Raw genomic sequence first — 21,086 nt, forward strand, 5'->3', positions numbered from 1 at the left:
AACCAGAACCAATATGAGCTACCCTGAGAAAACTTGGAGACCACTGCCAGCAGCAGATTGCATTTTTCAAATTTTCTCAGACAAGCCCAACCTTCTTGTGTGCTTAACATCATAAATAACTGAGCTAATGAATCTTGTTTGTGCAGAAACTACTGCAGCAGTCTGTACTTCAAAGTCTGACCACATGTAGCACTTCTTCTGTTGAGACTCCACCTGGCTATTTCAACAATGATTTCACAGCCGCTCTTCCAACACCTACTTTAAGGTGAATTCAATTGACCTCTCCAGAATAGGAAGAAGGAGTATCTTGAAAGATGCATTCAATTGATCATTGACGTCTTCTGGAAGACTCTTCCACTTCTTCCAGCTCCTGTCTGGAAAAGTGTGGAAACAAGGTGTGGCTATGCATGCTCTGCAGTGAATGTCTCTTGGCAAAAGTCATCTTTGGCTATAATTTCATCTCTTTGTCCTTCACAAGATCCAAGAGGTCTTGAATACAAGATTCAACACTGCAAACATCCATGATGACAACTAACTGAACACGTGCAGTTGGTATGCCTCTCTTTCAGCAACAAAACAGCATTCGATTGACTGCAGTCTTCCAGTCTCTTCCAACTTCTTCCAAAGCGTCTTGCAAAATCTTCCAGTCTCTTCTAGAAGACATCACACAAAGACGGCCTTGGAAATTTAGAACTAGAAGGTACTTGACAATATTCGGAGATTTGGGGTCTCATGAAACATTGATCTAAAATGAAGATGGATCTAGAATGTGGTAGTCTCTCATAAGGTGTAAAAGAGTGACACCACAAAAATATAACACCAAATAATCCAGCACAGATGCACCCCAATAATCTTGATACTAACTGTTTCATTAGCCTAAGTTTTACTTTTAACTACAAAAGAATTCAGTAAGTTGCTCCAAGTCTTACTCACATGTGATGATAACCATAAAGAGAGTAGTTACAAAGTAGACAAAGCATTACATGTGTACTACAGGAACTGTAACAAAAATACTCTAGAACACACTGTCATAGTCAGCAATGTCTCAAACTTGTAAACGCTCAATCTCTTCCTCGAAAATGCCACTTCAGTGTTTCCTTATCCAAGCTACATTATATACTGGTGCACAGTTTCTGTTAGCTACCTAAAACCTTCACTCTTGTCTCTAATCTTACTTTGATTCCATCACCATTGCTATAAAAAAACCAAGAGTTGAAAGTCTCTAACTTTCATTGCTACTCCCAGACTACAGCTTACGATAAGGTTGCTTCATTAACTAAAGATAAATAGGCACACCTTGTGTAGCATGGATAGTGCAGACACAACACCAACCGTCCCAACCCCAACCCAGGAAAACAGTAACATAATTTGTCAGTACCTGCTCAACAGCTACTTTCTTGTTGGGAGGTTCTGATATTGCTGCTGCACGTTTCACTGCTGAAGTACCACTAGTTGCAGACTGTTGCAGAGCTGCAATTCCAGCTGACAATGACTTAAGAGTCTACATAAATTACAATAAAGAGAATTTAGTAGATAGTCCAATGAAATACAGTATCTCACCTTCATCACATTTACTCTCTCATCACCAGACAACTGACCATTCTCCAGTTTAGAAATAAGCAACTGCATTTTAATTGGCAATTGACAATAATAAGATGAGAGAAATGAAATAAAATACGTTTCTAGTGGCCAAAATAAACCTTTTGCTGTTCTATCTGTTTTGCCACCAAAGCTTGCTTTTGTTTCTGAATTTCAAGGTTCCTCTGCACCGCTACCTAACATCAGTGAGTTGCCAAGCTTTACAGTACCATAGACACTGTCACATTCCAAGTTCCTACCTTGTTTGGCTTTGGTGTAGAGACTGGAACAGAAACAGGCAACTGACTTAACTACAAACACACCAAACAACCTGCTGTTACATACAAACCTCTAAGTTCAATAGCTACATTATACATACCTTTACATTGTTTAAAGAGAGAGCTCCTGGTGACGGCAATGTTCTAGGTTGGTTCAATTTGGTTACCTGCGCAGTAGTACTTGGAACTGCTGGTGAATCTGGAGGAACTAACTGTTTGACCAATAAAGTTTGTTTGGGTTTCTCTACAGCAGTGGCAACATCATTTTTGACCTTCTAGACAAACACAAAAATCAATTTCACAAGCACAAAATGTACTAATTGCCAACCCTCCATCCTCCCCAAAGTGTACTTGAAATTACTGGTGACATGCAAGCATGCTGATTGACACATACTAACAGTCTGTGGCAAACGACAGCATAATACTGATGCCATAATAAAGAATCTGCCAATGATGTTAAATACGTCAAACACTGTTAATCTTCTCCCCTCAACTGATTTCCTTTCTAAGTCTTCATGGCTCTGTTACCAATGTTTATAGGGTAACTGCAATGCAAAAATCAAAAATTCTTTTATTTGGAAATTGATAGTTCTAGTTGCATACATGACAAGAAAGATAGTTTTAGATTTTTAAGTTAAGTCTTCGCTGAGATATAGCACGTCAAAGTTGCTTCCGGTTCTTTAACTTCTGGTAACACATTATAACGGGCGTGGTGTAGTGTGACGTCACTGAGGGGAGACTCACGCTAGCGTGTATTGTAAACAAAGGAATTTGTGGCAAAAGAATGATTCGGTGTTGCATGGCTGCAGGATGCACCAATTCGCGCAGTCATACGCAATCACGTTTCGATTTCCGAGATCCCCAAGCTAAGAAAAGAATGGGAATCGCAAAATATTGAGGACAATTGCAGAAACGTTTGTGTCGTCCGAGTGACTGTTACTTAGTACAACGCGTCTACTGAGTGGACAGGAGTCTGCAGTAGCCACTTTTAGCCTGATTGCTTCGAGATACGTACAGCCAGGTCTATTCAAGAGCTTGTTCTGGGTTGTAGAAGAGCGAAATTAAGGCCACCATTTTCCATCTACCCTGCCTCCACACTTCAAGGTCGCAGCACTCTGGAACCTTTGCAAAAGAAAAGGAGAGCCGTAATTGAGAAGTGGGACGGTAAGGAAGACTCTCGTGCAGGACTAAAAGTACTGCAAATGGCTAGGAGAGGTCAGATTCTTGATGCCTCTAGATCATCATGTGTAGTAAATGCAGTCGTATGCGTTACAGTATACTGTACAGTGAAGTCAAACCTTGTGTCAACGTGAATTCAACGTATGTACTTCAACTCATTTTATTCTCTTTCTCACGTACAGCAATAGAGTTTTGCATGAACTCACCAGTACACTGTGCCACTATTGTTGCTAGTATTCGACATTATTATTGTGTCATTATTTGAGACAACCTCAAATACGTTTTGACAGCACACGCACTCCACATGAGTACGTATCCATCATCTCACAACGACCGCAGCTGAAACCTGTGGATGTTGTTTACGTACCCGGATGTGCATTGATTACATTGCTAACTCCTACTTCTTGTGATGATAACAGGCTATCGGGTAGCCTGTCCTCTTCCTCGTCCGCTTCCAAGGCAGCAGGTGATCTCAAAGCTTCAAAGGCATTGTCGCTGAACTCAAACCTGTGTGGTCTAATCACTACGTACACTTATTAATGGCTCCCAGCAGATCTTCTTCATCCTGCAATTCATGCGATGACGGAACGTTATCATCACGTAAAAACCTCCAGAGGGCTCTTCAGAAGACTCGCTGTTGCTGCCGTCGCCTCCACCCTAGCAGCGTTGCCTTGGATATGAAGATTTAGTCATTTTTACAAGCTGATGACTATACAGACGCACACGCGTCTCCCCTCAGTGATTTCACACTACACCACGCCTGTTATAACGCGTTACCGGAAGTTGAAGAACCGGAAGCAACTTTGACGTGCTATATATCAGCAAAGACTTAATTAACTTAAAAATCTAAAACTACTTTTCCTGTCATGTATGCAACTCGAACTATCAATTTCCAACATAAAAGAATTTTTGATTTTTGCATTGCAGTTACCCTTTAATGTTTCGTTTTACTACAAATGTAAAATGGTGCCATGATGATAAAAACAGTCTAGACTATCGGGTACAGCTGTTAGATAGCTGATGTGGTACGAACATATGAAACTCCTTAAACACATTAAAACACTTCAATGCAGGTGACATGTAACCTAATGTGCAGCATCACCCTCAGAACAATTGTGATTACAGCATTACAAAAAACAGGCCACTGCACAAAGATGTTTATATGTTTGTGTAAATAATATACAACACACACACACACACACACACACACACACACACACACACACACACACACACACACACACACACACACACACACACACAACACACACACACACAACACACACACACACACACACACAACACACACAACACACACACACACACACACACACACACACACACACACACACACACACACACACACACACACACACACACACACACACACACACACACACACACACACACACACACACACACACACACACACACACACACACAGGTAGAGTAAATGGCACTAAAACTAACCAGTGGGTAATAAACAATATGTAAGTTTGTCCTATTCAGATGTATGTCATATAAATGTATAGCTACCACCTTCAGTTATGGTCACACAAAAATATTTATGTAATAAATAAAAAACAAATTAGGGATGGCTGTGTACTTAAGCTAGTGCTTGAAGAAATAGGAGTCGAAACTTTCGCAGACAACTACTCATACTTTACATCTGAAACCAATCTCCTACAATTAAATCCCTACTTCACTCCTATCCAAACAGCCACCTTGAAAGCAAACAGAGTAAAGTATAGATTTTAATTGTGGGAGATTGGTTTCAGATATAAAGTATGAGTACTCGTCTGCCAATTTTTTTGACCCCTTTTTCTTCAAGCACTAGCTTAAGTACACAGCCATCCCTACTTTGTATTTTATTTATTACATAAAAAAATTTGTATTCTTGTTCATGTCCTTTTTTATAGAAACACATGCATTGTTACAACTCATAGTATATTTGAGAATTAATGGCTTAGACTGCTGCTACTCTTACTATACACAGAAGTAAAGTTTCATTAGTACCAGGCATGCAATGCTAGAACATTAACTAATAGTACACAAGATAATCTATTACAAAGAAACATTGTTACAACTCATAGTATATTTGAGAATTGCTTAGACTGCTACTTTAATGTTTCTACTCTAGATCTATACAGAGTAAAGTTTCAGCCAGCCCCTCCCCCTTTTTGACTTCCATATCACAAGCTAATTTGATTATGATATGGTAATCGGGTGTGTGCGTTCCAAGACTCGTACTTTCTCTTCTACCAGTTTGAGTTAGAAAGAACAATCTCTATCACACGCACGTGCAAGTTTTCTGCAAAGATCTTGTGAGGGACACAGAGATCCTGTTTGCTGGTCCACGCAGAGAAAGGGAAAAATCCAATAAAACTGTCGACAAGTTGATCGCACTGACAGATTTTGTAAGTAAATCGATGGGCGTTTCAAGTAACAGGCAAGCAACAGGAAAGCAAACATCCTGTGAGCGACACAAAAATCTCATGAGCAAAACGAAGATCCAAACTGGCAAGTCAACTGGCAAGATCACACGAAACTGGCAGGCATGCAACTGTACTGTCACACGCAGAGAAAGGTGTGGAAATGGCGTGTCAGATTTCACAGTAAAAACGTCGTCCCAATGTGCTAGCACCAAAGGGATAGTGAAAGGTCATGGCCCCTGCGTAGCCACGCAAGATGATATAAAAATTTTGGCATTTTATAGAAGCATTTCAGAGCTATGCTATCCCAAGTGAAAATCAGGATTTATATTAACTTCAGGTGCCATTTCTTACTTAGAGAGTGCTAAGCGCACTCTCAGATACTGTAACACGTACCCTATGCAAAAAGGGTATTGCAGCTTAATGTAATTACTCATTTGAACCACTTACACCAACAAAGTATTTGCTGTATCACCAAGTTCTTGTTAATCCTTGCTTTATAACAAACAAACATCCAGTTTGTACGGTACACAAAAATCTTTCAATTAAAGATAATTTCTAGAAAAATATGATAGTCCTGAATGTGATCATAGAAACAACATCTCTCAAACTAACCACTTAAGTTAAGCATGCGCCCTTTCCACATTAATTACATGATTTACACAAGTTAAACCATTAATGTACAGCAATTAAGAACACTGATGATCAAATGGCTGCTATTAGTAACCTCAGCATCATGAACCACTAATCAGATTATGCAGCTAATGATCTCCAAAGTGTATTAATGACTACCTGGGTTCCTCACATAGAAAATTACTGCAACACCAAATTTACATTTGAAAAGCTAATCTACAGCTGAAATGTTTGAAAACTAGTGTTTAATTACTAGTTCAATCAGCTTCACTACACTCTAAAGAATCTGACAAATTCAGCCCCTGAAAATGAGGTCTTAAAAAAGCACATCAAGATAGACAAGTAAGAACACTTCTTCACCCATAGAAATAGGAAAACATTAAAACAAATCTCAGCTGCTCTGAATTGAAAAAAGCACCTGCCATAACCTCCATTCTTTAAAGACCCTATTATGGCCATCTAACTGGATGGAACAAGTTTTCTACATGATTAGTTAACTTTTCATTGATTACAAAGAATGTACAATGGCTTGACAATGAGACAAACGTTGGCCTTTGTCCTAATGTCAATGCAAATCTACTGAAACCAAATCACATGCAGCATAAGTTGTTAACACCTTAGAAGTAAATCAAGACTTTACATTAAGGACGAGTTCAATTGAGCTCTTCCAGCACCTTCCAGAATAATCTGAAAGAGCCAAAAAGATTGGAAGAGGTTGGAAAACCTGACAACAATCAACTGTTCTTCTAGAGAACTGAAAAAGTTTGCAGCACAAGCACAATACAATGGAGATCAATATGGTGGCATAATCATCAACAAGCTTGTCTTTTGCAGAAGACTTTGAATGATGATGATAATGATGATGATGATGATGATGATGATGATGATGATGATGATGATGATGATGATGATGACGACGATGATGATGATGATGATGACGACGATGATGATGACAATGCTGATGATAAAATGGTTACTGCCACTTCTGGAGACACATGTGATCTTGTACAACATGTTGCTGGAATTTTTAGCGTCTCATCAGCTTGCACTGCACATTCATGGATGTGAAAATAACTGTAAAACACTCTAGGCAAGAGTTTCTGGATCAAAGAAATTGTTTTGAAATAGGTTTCTGGTCTGTGGATGACTCACTGGCATCATCAGAGTAGTCTCTCCGAGATTCCTTACCATGGCCACGTCCACTATAGCACCACCACAACAAAGTAGAGGTGTTTGAGTGAATCACTTCTCATCTGTGGTTCAACAAAAACTGTGATCACCTTGCCTCTCGCATACGGAGTTGAATACTGAGGATGTGCGACACACCTTTCTTCCTGCTTGTTCCAGCGACAAAAGTTGGAAAAGGTTTTTGGAAAAGGGTGAAGCAATTGAACACTTCTTCCACTTCTGGAAGAGGCTAGAAGAGCCCTGTCAAATGCACCCTAAGTTACACTGACTGATTGTGGACCTACATAAGTCACCTTGAAGCACATACGTTAGGCTTCCTCCCCCCCCCCCCAATAATTAATGAACAAGACACCTAACTTATGGCTAATCCAACACGTTTCTGAAACACCCTTGGTCAAGACTAAAGTTGTGGAAACATGTGGCTTGCTCATAAAAACATAAATGTATTGTATGCAACCCAATGACTGTAAATGTCATATAGCCATGCCTAGAAGTCCCAAAAATGACATTTTAACAACAAAACAGTCTAGCAATATAAACAAAAAGCAAAGACACAATTGCACAACTACCAATTTCTAGGTAATCTAGATATTTCACACAATAACAAGCATAAGAACAAAACAACATTATAATCAACAGTTTTGCAACATTCTGAAGCCTTGTCATTACAAGAAATCAATGTCATAAAAACATTTACTAGTTATCGTATGGGCACGTCGAGGATATCATAGTTATTTCTCCGAGAGGAGTGGCAGCTGAAAGCAAATAATTACCAAGGCAAAACCAGGGTAATTATCAAGGCAATTAGCTACCAATCACCCAAGGCGAAATAACAACGATATCCGAGACTTGCCCATACGAAAAGTGATTTGTATCATGCAAGGCCATGGTTGGTTTGAATTACTTTTCATTTTAAGCCATGAGTACGTAAATCTTACTTCTTACTTGTTTGTCAGTAACCAATCTGCAACTAATTAGATCAGGTCTAAGTGCGTTGGCCGTTGAGTAGCAGATTAACGACATATCAAATCATCTGTGCGTTATTGAAACCAACTGTGTTGTGCTGTTGATCATAGCAATGGTGGCGTATTCGCGTTTCCCTTGACGGTGGTAGGGTATCAGCATAGAAACGATTTGTACCCGCTGTATCGACCAATCAGGGTGGCCAAAAACCACGACATGATACAAATATATATATATATATATATATATATATATATATATATATATATATATATATATATATATGTTTACAATACCCCAATATCCCAATTTCCCTCCCAAGTCAAGTAGGCAAATCCCAACTAACATCCAAAACTTCGAATTGCATACCTGGATGTAACATCTTGGCGTTGTAGCGCCATAGTTTTACAGACAACTGTTCATGTTCTTGAAAGCTCGAGGAAACGGTATCCCATTGATTGATAATGTCTTTGAACATATTCCTTTTAAAGTCTTTAGAGCGAACGATGATATGAAGCCCAGAGATTCAAAAACTAGTGGATAGACTTAGACCAGCTGTTGTGGTAACATTGGCTTCATGCCTGGCATCTTTTCACATTCTGCTGCTTCTGCTGCTGCACCAGGACTGATCGCTGCTTTCAATGTATAGGAAGGTTGTAAAGAGTTACAGATTGTAACATCAATATATCAAGATCGACCATCCATGAAATCTGGATGATATACGTCTCCTGGTCTGCTTGAATCATAACATGAGCAGTTCCGTTCTTTTTGACCTGCTTGCTTTCAACAAGCAAAGCTTGGAATATTACTTCACAAGAGTATTGTGACGCTGAACACGTAGCGGACCCCTAGGGCAGCTGATTAGGTGGTCATCAAACAGATTGATTGTAGCGCCACAGCAGCATAAAATGATGGTGGAAGAGGAAACATCGAAATGCCAAACCAAGTTCGAATCGCAATAACGAATTCATGCGGAGGAATGGTGAGGCTTAGCTTCGGGTTGGGTAATGCCAGCAACCAAGCCCCCACACGGTTCGACAAATAGTGTTCAGACGAGCCTTGTCTCTTAAACTCCAATTTCCATTAAGGAGTCGAAAACATTGTAATGTATCTGTTTCTGAATATTCCGCTGAGAAGCTGTGTTCAGATCCAAAGTGTGCATTGCAAGTAATTTCTTTCCAAGAATACTGTACACTTCATTGTGCCTTGAACTTGAAAATCACGACACAAAACCTCTTCAGCAAATTCGGTGTTCGAATTGCCTGCCTTTCTTAAGAGACTCTGAATCAACTTTTGGGTGGTATTGCAATATCCTATGAAAGCAGCCGCTGATGAGGTTAGTGCTTCTCTGAGACCAAGACCTCCTGTGCGAACTGGTAGTGTCGCTTGGAGCCACGAGGAATCTAGAATAGATGAGCACGTGACTAGTTCAAGAGACTGTCTCAAACCTCTGTCAAAAATTCACTGTCTGTCAGATCAGATGTTACAGTCCGCAAAAGGTGATTGACCTTACAGGCACTCAAGCAACTGCGCAAACGGTGTAATTCAACCTGGGGTTGTCTATGTCATTGAGATGTGATTGAATATCAAAGACTTTGCCTATTCACTTAGCGACCGTATTTTGAAAGAAATTATCTGACCCATAGACTGGTGAACCAAGCAATTCCAATCCATCAGTAAGCGTATTAATTTCAGTAGGAAATTGAGAGGTCGTATTGTCCCCTGATGGCTAATAAATCTCGCACTTATCCAGATTGATGTGAAGACCGAATCGAGGACCTTTTGCTAAGAACAATTCTAATAGAGAAGAGATGCAATCTCGATCACCAACAAATGTGCCATGATCCAGGTATCATAGTTGCAGATCTATGCCAGGACATTTGCTGATGTGGTCCAGAAACTCTAGTAATACCAAGCATTGGACCTAGTGGGTCTCCTTGTTGAGTGCCAGCAGTTGATAGGATGCAATGTTTGCCAAACCTAAGTTTTCCAGGTGAACTAAAGCACCACTGTGCTCATGCAAATAATTCTGGAAATTCTTCACGCAATCATGGGAGAAATTTTTCACGGTAACATTCGTTGAATGCATTCCGCATATCAACTTTGAAACAACATAGACTTTCTCTCGAGCTATTGATATATATTAGTGTAGGATATACCTATCACATACATGAACGTTCCCCACCCCAACAACTCAAGTATGCATGTCCCAACTATGTACATCCTCTATCTCTAAATTCAAACATTGTAGAACCAATCTAGCATTATATGACCATAATTTCACAAATAATTGTTGTAATACGTTGTTTCAAGACTTTGAAAATGTCATGTAACTCATTGCAGAAATTCTTGCAGCTATAGAGTGGAAGATCTTGAGACTGTACGGTGAATAAAATATACCACCAGCTGCTGTAACCCTGTCAGCATGACGAAAGTCTTTGCAAGCTTCCGCAACTTCTGCAGCAGCTTCTGCATTTTCTGCAGCAGCTTCTGCAGCAGCTCCTGCATTGCTGGCAGATTTAATAATGAATGAAGGCTGCAAGCTGTTGGCTACTGTCACATTGAAGAAAAGCCAGGGCAACCCAGAAGAAAATCAGGTTGAAATATATCACCAGGACAACTGTTGTCATAGCCAGAACAACGTCGTTCCTTTTCAAATGCTTGATGTCCGTTAGAAGAGCATGGTAAATCACTTCGCAAAGAGTGTCATGGCGTTTGATCCGGAGATGACCATGACTGCAGCTAACCAAATGATCGCCAAAAGGGTCCAGAACTTGACCACAGACACATTTTAATAACAATGGTGAGAATGGGAATAGAGGGATTCCTAGCCAAATCCGTATTGCAATCATGAATTCATGTGGTGACATGGTAAGGACTAGGTTTGGGTTTGGTAATGCCCGCAACCAAGCACCAGCATGAGTAGTGGCAATGGTGTTTAATCTTGCTCTATCGCAAAGACTAATAACCTCTTCCAAGGATGAGGCTAAAATGGAGTTGATAGTAGATCTAATGTCGCATTGTAATGATGTCTTGAGATTACATGACGGAGGGCGATCGCCGAGTTGTTTGAGTAGATGAGATTGTGCTTCATCTTTCCCAAAAATCTTGGACTCTGCTCCAACTGAACCTGATTCATTGTGGATGTTGACATGTTAGACTGACTTAAAAATGACTGCAACAAATGTCTAATAGGGTTGCAGCTACCTACAAACCTGCTGCCAATGAGCTCAATGCTTCATACAGAGCAAGACCTCTTTCTCAAACTGGAAGAGGCGCCTGAATCCAAGAAGAATCTTGGATAGAAGAACAGTGATAAATTCAAGTGAATGTCTAAGAAATGCATCAAATTTTGTGAGTCCATCATCAACCAAACCAGAAACAACTGTGCATAATAGATAGTTTATTTCGTAACAGTTGAAGTTCAACCTGAGGGTGGTCTAAATTGCTGAGATGTGATTGAGCTTCAAGTACCTTCTCGATGCGTCTGGCCACCATTGCTTTTATAAAATCGTCCTCACCATATACCGGAGAACCTAATAGCTCAATCCCTCTTGTGAGATGCTTGATTTGCATTGGTAACTCTGGAAAGACTGATCACCTATTGGCAAGTATACCTCACTCACATTTATCCAAGTTGAGATGAAGGCCAAACATATGACCATTTTACAACAAGAGACTAAAGTAGTTCAAAGACTGATTCGCGTGTTCCAACAAAAGTGCCGTCATCAAGGTACCAAAGTAGAAGTTCTGGACCACAGTTTTTTCTGAAATTGTCAAGAAATTGTGACTCTACTAGTGCAAACAGTAGAGGACCTAGTGGATCACCTTGCTGAACAGCAGCAGTTGACAAAATGCACACATTTATATATATATATATATATATATATATATATATATATATATATATATATATACAGAGTCATTTACCAGCTAACAACCACAAAATTGTTTCCACCAGTCAGAATCACTTACAACTTCTGTTGGACTCTGCTTTATGGTCTTCACTCAAAGACTCTGAGAGCATAAGAGACCCAGCTCGACTGAATACCATTTCTGGTCAACACACTGGGGCATGGCTACAGGTAGTACTGAACCCGAATCTCGACCTTTCCATGCCCAAAAGAAAGTTTGTTGTTGCACTAAGGATGTGATTGGGTATCCCATTTCTCCAACCCCCAAACTCCAAACGCTGCCCTTGTGGTAAAACTATTGATAATTTTGTGACCATCTACTGAGATGTAATCAAGGACAGAGTTTGACAACAAAACGCCATGATGCTTTGTGCGAAGTTGTGTATAACGCACTGCTTACATATGATTCTTGTTGCCGTCGGGAGGCTAGATGTAGCAGAAGCAACCAAACAAGTAAAGAAGATGTGTACCATCCTGATTTCAAACGTGGTTTATCTGAGTGATCAGTACAAAATTCTTTACAACTGCCTTTTCTCACTCAAGCAGCAAGTTATCCAGGTGCAGCATCTGAAGCAAGAGAGCTGGAGAAGGACGAACGACATCACTTCAACGTGTCCAGCACAGTAGCATTTTTCATCTGCTCGTAGTTGAGACCCTGGGTCTTTGGACACCTTCTAGCCTTCAAGTGATAAAGATTACAGTACGTAGAACTTCTTTTAAACATAATGTTTCAATTAGCCAATCTGTTAGTCATTTTCATCAGCAACTCTCTACTAGACTGTGATGTAGCAATGCTAAAATGATACTAGCTAGATGTAGTATAGATGGTACGGGTAGTCCCTCCTGGGACTTGTAATAAATAAATATTATATATACACACACATACACGTGTGTGAAACATCAACATATACTAAGTGAGCAAGTCCCAAAGAGAGTTACTAGAAGAATGCAGTTGCATACAACCGTGCACTAAACGAGCATTAAATAACCAGAGTTTCACATATACTTGTTCAATGAGGTTCTGGAAGGCTTGAAAAAGGGATGTTGTGTTAAAAATGGTAGTCTTCAACGCGATAATCTTTAGAGTCTTCAAGTTTGAAGGTGTCCAATAACCTAGGGTCTCCAAAGCCAGAGGAAAGAACTCTCCGCCAGCAGTAGCAACGATATCATCATGGTAGGCATCTTTTTCCATTTCACCCGCCAATGTGGCGGCACCAGCACTGGTTGCAGCGGCAACGATGTAGCTGGGTTAGAGGGAATTTCTAACAGTTATGTCAAAGAAAGCAGGTTTTCCATTGGTAAAATCAGGATGATAATGTCACCTGGTCAATGAAGATCTCGGCCACCTATTCTCTGTTCCTTCTTTACTCACTATAGTTGGTGTGGAGGGCGTGTCAGACAATATCCCTCAAACTGTCATGTTGTTTTGTTTGCAAGGGGCCACTTCCACAGCTCAAGGCGTGGTCCCCAAACTGATCAATGATATGACCACACACACATCTTTGGATGTGGTGGAAATATTGGTAATCCTAGCCAGATCCTTATTGATGTGATGAACTCATGTTTCGATAATGCCAGTCTAAGTTTTTCATCGGGAGCAGCCCTGAGCCAGGCTCCAGTGTGAATGGACGAGATGGTATTGATACGAACAAGATCTCTTATGCTGCTGTTGTTTTTCAAAGAAGCATAAACCAAGTCATATTTTTGGCCCTAAAATGATTTTTGAGAAAGTCCTGAAGGAACGGCATCCGTATTCACCAGGTTGTCAAAGTTGGTGAATAGATCAATAAAGCACATGTTGGCCAACTCTTCACCAGAGATTTTAAGTGTTGAAGACTGTAGTGAAGAGACCGTACCACCATGTAATAGGCGATCAGTTAACTGACGAGTCATATGGCAACTTCCGAGGAAGGCCGCTGATGATGAAATCCGGGCCTCACGCAAACCTAAACTGCCAAAGCGAATTGGCAGGGAAGCTTGTAACCAAGCTGCATCCGAAATAGAGGGCTGGGTGATATTACCCAGGGCTTGACGAAGACCACAGTCAAAACGCCAAAGTTGAGAATCCGCAGAACCAGATGGAACTGTTCGCAAAAGATGGTTAATTTTAGATAAACTCAGACAACTTCTTAGCAAGTGGAGTGCTATTTGCGGGTTGTCTACATACAGCAAACGATCTTGTGCATCCAGTACTATATCGATACGAGATTTGAAGAAGTTGTCAAAGAACTCATGCGACCCAAAAATGGGAGAGCCAAGTAATTCGACCCCATTGAAAGACAAACATAAACAATGGCTCTCAGGAGGAAAACTTGGAAACTTTTGGTCTCCGGATGGCCAAAACACTTCACATTTGCCAAGGTTGATATGTAGGCCAACATCAGGTCCTCTTGATAACAGCAATTTCAACAAAACAGATAATGCATCCCGTGTACCAAGGATAGTACCAGCATCTAAGTACCACAACTGCATCTGAAGACCATCAATACGACCTAAGTCATCAAGAGCTTCTAAAATGACCAAAGAAAACAAAAGCGGGCCTAAAGGATCTCCCTGCTGGACTCCTGTGGTTGAGGTTAAACGACAGTTACCAAAACAATGCTCACGAGCAGAGCAATAGCACCATTCAGCCCAAGATAGCAACTCTGGAAATTCTTGGTTCAAACGATGCAAAAAAGAAGACTGATTGCATTCATTGAAAGCATTTTTCATGTCTATCTTCAGACAACAAAGTTCTCATCCTGACCATGATCCTGAATAAAAGTTCTAGCAGTGTGGACAGCAGCTTCTAAACCTCTTTTAGTACCGACTGCTACGTACATATATATATATATATATATATATATATATATATATATATATATATATATATATATATATATATATATGTATATGGAGCTGAAACCTGGACAGCCTATAAAGTTCAAGCAAACAAATTACATGCATATATGATGAAACAGCTGCGGCAAATAATGAATTTTACTCTGTTTGACAAGATCAGGAATGAAGAGATCTGCACTGTGGCTGGACATTATTCCAGGTCATCACAACCTGCAGCACTTACAAAAAAACAGTGCTTCTTGGATTCAGTCGGATCCTGCATAAGTCATGTCTTCTGTTTAGACAGTCTAAGTACCTCTGAGGCAGGGTCTGCCTCCAGTGATTACAACAAACCTTACGAATCAGACTGATCTGGTTGAGCACGACAACAACAATATGCCACTATAGCCTAAACGAGTCTGTTGGTTCTTTCTCACTGTCTACTTGGCTATGTCTGTGAGAGAAGACTTGCTTCTGTTGATGGAGAGTTTCTGTGATCTGGCATGGGGATTGTTGGCAATGAGGATCCATGCTTTCCTGGTAGTCCTGACATCTGTTTCAGAAATAGGAAGACAAACACTTGTCTTCTTATTGATATCAGCTGTCCTGCTGATGGCAACATCGCCAGGAAACAGGCTGAGAAGCTGACGATATACAGTGACTTGCAGGTGGAGGTAACCCACATCTGGCAGTGTTGGACACTGGTTCCAGTGGTGTTTGGGAGCATTAAGCACAGTGCATGCAGGTATTGCGCGGTGGCTGAACATTATTCAAGGTCATCACAACCTGAAGCACTCACAACAAACAGTGCTTCTTGGATCCAGTCCGATCCTACGTAAAGTAAAGTCTTCTGTTTAGACAGCCATTCTGGTCTAAGCACATCGGAGGCAGAGTTTACCTCTGATGCTTACAAGAGACCTCACTGATCTGGTTGAGCATACAATACCATAGCCTAAAATCCGTTTCAGAATTGAAGTCACCCCTGGCTTTAAAGAGTGGCTTAGGATACCTAACACTATATAATGTACCGGATGCCCTTTGTTGTAGCGGTGTCTTATTACCGCTGTTCCAATAATTTCCCACTAAACTACGCAGAAGAAAGCCAACGGTGCTGCACAAACGATAGAGTCTTAGTGGTTGTACCTAGCGTGCAGATTACATTCTCAAGTTCTTTGTAGTTACAATTTAGGACAACACAAATCTAATTACAGTAGGTATGCAATTAGAACAGTACATGACTGACAAGACTCCACCAGAAGCATCACATAACTCGACATATCTCCAGTGTAAAACATCCCACAAATGAGAGGCGTGCATAATTTAATAAAGCAAACATAAAGCTTTCCAATGATACCAGTTGACCTCAGTCCACTCTATAATTACACGTCAGCAGCCCACTTTCAGTTGACGCGGTGACTTTAATTCTGAAACAAACTTTACCGTAGCCACTATAGCCTAGTGGTTAGAGTTCTGGTTCTCTGACCATGATGGCCTGGGTTTAATCCTGGGCGGCAACAGCAATATAATGAAACGAGTCTGTCAGTTCTTTCTCCGTCTATTTGCCTATGTCTGTGAGAGTAGACTTGTTTCCGTCGAAGGGGAATTTCTGTGATCTGGCGTGGGGATCATTGGCAATGAGGATCAGTGTTTTCTGGTAGTCATTGATATCTACTGAGCATACTGTTAAGAGCTGGCGAAACCCCCGTAAGCGCACGTAATCAATAATCAATAAGTCAGTTACAAGTGCCACATGGATTACACAAAAACATGTACCTCTTTGGGACTTACCTGCCGGGTTGGTGGGTGCACAGTTGAGGGTAAAGACCCCACTTACCCAACCTAGAGGGTGATGACGACAATAATAATAATAATAACAACGGCTACCACTCCATGGTTTGGAAGTTCAAACTCCAGTGATGACAGGAAATCCGAGGGCGTGACTACCATGAGTGTTGGGATGCAGTCGAAATCGCTACTAAACAACAACGTGGGCTATTCGAAATGACGTCATATGTTTCTTACGTCATAGAACTATCATATGATGTTGGTGTTATAAATATATTTCCATATATCCGTGATCACGTGTCAATTCAAAGTTTGAGGCATGTGCGTTGAAAATCCAGCGACGGTTAAAACTTCCCGTATATTACGAAAAGGTAGTATATATAATCACCATTGCCCTCGCAAAGCGAGTCCCAGTAGAAAGAAGCGATTCGGCTGCACAGCAGCTTACAAGAGCGACCCATGCGCATGCTCAAGGATGCGCCAAACGCTGGCGCTCCCAAATATTACAGGTTAAACGTGTAGATAGGGGTAAAACCCATGGAGGGGCATAGCGACACATTATAGCTTAGTGCTTACAGTTCTGGTTCTCTGACCATGATGGCCTGGGTTCAATCCCGGGTGACAACAGCAATATAATGAAACAAGTCTGCTGGTTCTGTCTCACTGTCTATTTGGCTATGTCTGTAAGAGACTTGTTTCTGTCGATGGGAAGTTTCTGTGATCGGGTGTGAGAACAGCTGGCAATGAGAATCATTGATTTCCTGACAGTCATTGATATCTACTGGGCATGCCATCCAGAGCTAGCAAAATCCCCATAGTGCAAGCAATCAATTATCGATATGCCAGTTACTAGCGCCATATGGACTACACAGAAACATGTACCTCTTTGGAACTTACCTGCCAGGTTAGTGAACGCCCAGTGGAGGGTAAAGACCCCACTTACCCTACCTAGAGGGTGATGATGACATAACAAAAATGTATGTATGTATGTATGTATGTATATAAATAATAAATAGAAATAATAAATAAACAAATAAATAATAAACAAGTCACCGCCGTGGCTTAGTGGTTAGCGACAATGGCTACCACTCCATGGTTTGAGGGTTCAAACCCCAGTGACGACAGTAAATTGTGAAACTTGTCTGTCTTTCTTTCTCATGTTTCTCTAGCTTTATCCATGAGACTATGACTCGTTTCAGTCGTTGGGGAGTTTCTGTGGTCTGGCGAACGGTCCGTTGACGATGACGTCCAGTGCTTTCCTGGTGATCGTTGATATCCACTAGGCGTGCTGTATCGAGTACGCGGTCACCGTAATGCCTGCAATCTATATCAAATTGGCTAGTCATTGATCGCCGTATGGACTACATGGAAACATGTACCCCGCTGGGCTCACCTGCCGGGTTGGTGGGTGCCCAGATGAGGGTAAAGACCCCACTTGCCCATTATGGAGGGGCATAACGACACACAACCTGCTGGTTCAGAATCCAGACTCTGTACCCAACTGGTTGTCTCAAGGAACAACCACTCTGATTCCTAAGAATGACAAGACTGACCAGACTAAAATTACCGGCCTAGCACGTGTCTGTCTGTCTTCTATAAGACCTTCACCTCAGTCATCAGACAGAGGATTGCAGGGCATTCGGTTCAGAGTAACCTCATGGATCCGGAGCAGAAGGGTTGTCGACAGGGATCTTTTGGTGCAAAGGATCAGCTGTTGATCAACAAGCTGCTTACCGAAGACTGTAAGACCAGGCACACGAGCTTGAGCATGGCTTGGGTGGACTACCAGAAAGCCTATGACAGCGTGCCACACAGTTGGTTGCTCCAATGCCTTCAGATGCATAAGATCAGTCCAGTCTTGTGCAGGTTCCTGTCACGTGTGATGAAGAGTTGGAGGACATTGATGGTGCTATCTTGCGGGAACAGTACAATCAAGACAAGGCTTATGCAGATCAGGAGGGGTATTTCCCAAGGTGACTCACTTTCTCCACTTCTCTTCTGTATGGCTCTCAATCCTCTGAGTAAGAAGCTGAACAGAGCTGGTTACGGCTACTAGATGACCACTGGGAATGGTGAGACTGCCAAACGTCAGCTCATCAGTCATCTACTTTACATGGATGATCTGAAGCTGTATGGCAGAAACTCTGATCAGTTGGATGTGTTGTTGCACACGGTTCGTACCTTCTCTGATGACATCCAGATGAAGTTTGTTCTGGACAAATGTGCTGTTGCACACTTTGTCAACTGCAGGCTATCTGGACACAACTCTGGAGTGACGATAGGAAAAACGGACACCATCAACTGTCTGGAACCGGGTCAAGTCTACAAGTACTTGAGTGTAGATGAGAGTAACGGTATTCAGCACAGCATGATGCGGGAGAGACTCCGTCATGAGTACTTCTGCAGAGTGAAGGTGGTTCTCCGGACTGAATTGTATGGTCGAAACAAGATTCTAGCCATCAATGGGTTTGCACTACTGGTTCTCACTTACGGTTTTGGCGTCATTCATTGGGGGTGCACAGACCTGCAGCAGCTCAATCGACGGACCAGAAAGCTCCTCTCTATGCACGATGTCCACCATCCTTCTACAGACGTTGATCGACTGTAAGCTTCTCGCAGTGATGGGGTAGGGACCTTGCCGACAGTTCTGATCCTTTCATGCAGATGATAGGGGAGTGTGACTCCGGAAAATCTTCACACTTGATCAAGCGCATGGCTTGTCACTTTACTGCACAGCTGCGGAGGAGTCTTGCTTCGGACGACAAGTCGCAGAACTTACACAGGAATGCATCCATCACTGTTCAAGGTGGCTTCGAGCAAGTGCCTGTAACAGATGCGAGACATTACCGTAAGTGTTGCAGCTCTCTTCGTGTGCGGTCCTGGAGCGAAAAGCCTATGCACGAGCAGTATCGCCGTCTCACTGAGCAACCGCCTGTGGACATGAAAGAGATATAAGGATGGCTAAAGGCAGCGAATCTTCCTGCTGTAACTGAGGGACTGGTTGTTGCTGCTCTTCCGACTTGGAACTATGAGCGCAAGATTCTACATCGTGATGTCAGTCCTACTTGCCGCATGTGCAGTGTAGGCCTGGAAACAGTCGACCACATTGTGGCAGGCTGTAGTGCTTTGGCACCGACAGACTACACTGATCGACACGATCAGGTGGACTGCATCATTCACTGGGATGTTTGTCGCCACTTTGGGGTTCCAGTGGAGAGCAGATGGTACCGGCATCATCCTGATAGGCTTGTGGAGACAGATGACATTACTATGATGTGGGATATTACCATCCCCACTACCAGGAATATCAAAGCCAATCGTCCAGACATCTGTCTCAGAGATAGGAAGACAAACACTTGTCTTCTTATTGATATCAGCTGTCCTGCTGATGGCAACATTGGCAAGAAACATGCTGAGAAGTTGACAAAGTACAGTGACTTGCGAGTGGAGATAAGCCACATGTGGCATTGTCGAACACTGGTGGTTCTGGTGATCTTGGGAGCTTTGGGCACAGTGCACGCAGGTATTGCACAGTGGCTGGACATTATTCCAGGTCATCACAACCTGCAGCACTTACAGAAAACAGTGCTTCTGGGATCTACCCGGATCCTTCGTAAAGTCATGTCTTCTTTCTAGACAGCAGTGATGGTCTAAGTACTTCTGAAGCAGGGTTTGCTTCCAGTACTTGTAATAGACTTTACTAACCAGACTGATCTGGTTGAGCACGACAATTAATTGATACATATATATGTATATATACATATTTTCTTCTAGTATTATATATATATATTTTCTTCTTCTATGCAAACTACCCCAAACTGCCCCAGACTATCCCAAACTGCCCCAGACTACCCTAAACTACCCTACCCACCCAGTCCCTAAACATAACTACATTACAGTAACAGGAAAATCCCACAAGTCATCAAAGTCCAGGTTCAGTCTACTGTATAATAGCTTGGCATTATACTGCCACAGTCTCACGGACAACTGTTCCATTAAATTTGAGTATGTTTGAGAGAAAGGTATGCTGTTCATTGATGAAGCTTTTGAGGCTATGGTCTTCAGCGTCTCTAGACTTGAGGAAGACCAGTGTCCTCAAGTTCTACAATGAGCGGGTAGAAATGACCACCTGCTTGAGTAACCACCCTGTCATGCTTTTCGTCTTTCTCTATTTCACCAGCTTCTGCTGCGGCACCTGGTTTTATGGCTGCCTTGGAGACATAGGATGGTTGCATAGAATTCCTTACTGATATATCAAAGAATGCGGGATGGCCCTCCAGAAAATCTGGGTGAAACACATCACCAGGTCGATTATT

At 41.7% G+C, this 21,086-nt stretch overlaps 1 long non-coding RNA gene across 3 annotated transcripts; it reads right to left on the reverse strand.

The window, feature by feature from the left end:
- Positions 1-715: 715 nt before the first annotated feature.
- LOC134190097 (uncharacterized) lies at positions 716-8,708 on the reverse strand. 3 transcript variants are annotated; one of them, XR_009971583.1, is made up of 6 exons: positions 1,958-2,493; positions 1,839-1,889; positions 1,701-1,775; positions 1,561-1,623; positions 1,379-1,501; positions 716-745 (listed from the first exon to the last, which is right to left on the reverse strand). It is a non-coding gene; the product is annotated as an uncharacterized LOC134190097 (long non-coding RNA). The 3 variants fall into 3 exon arrangements; XR_009971582.1 differs by lacking the exon at positions 716-745 and adding an exon at positions 920-1,194; XR_009971581.1 differs by lacking the exon at positions 716-745 and adding an exon at positions 8,621-8,708 and having other exon boundaries at positions 1,353-1,501; positions 1,958-2,131.
- Positions 8,709-21,086: the final 12,378 nt, after the last annotated feature.

The sequence above is a fragment of the Corticium candelabrum genome, chromosome 14 (genome assembly GCF_963422355.1).
Source record: "Corticium candelabrum chromosome 14, ooCorCand1.1, whole genome shotgun sequence".
NCBI lineage: Eukaryota > Metazoa > Porifera > Homoscleromorpha > Homosclerophorida > Plakinidae > Corticium > Corticium candelabrum.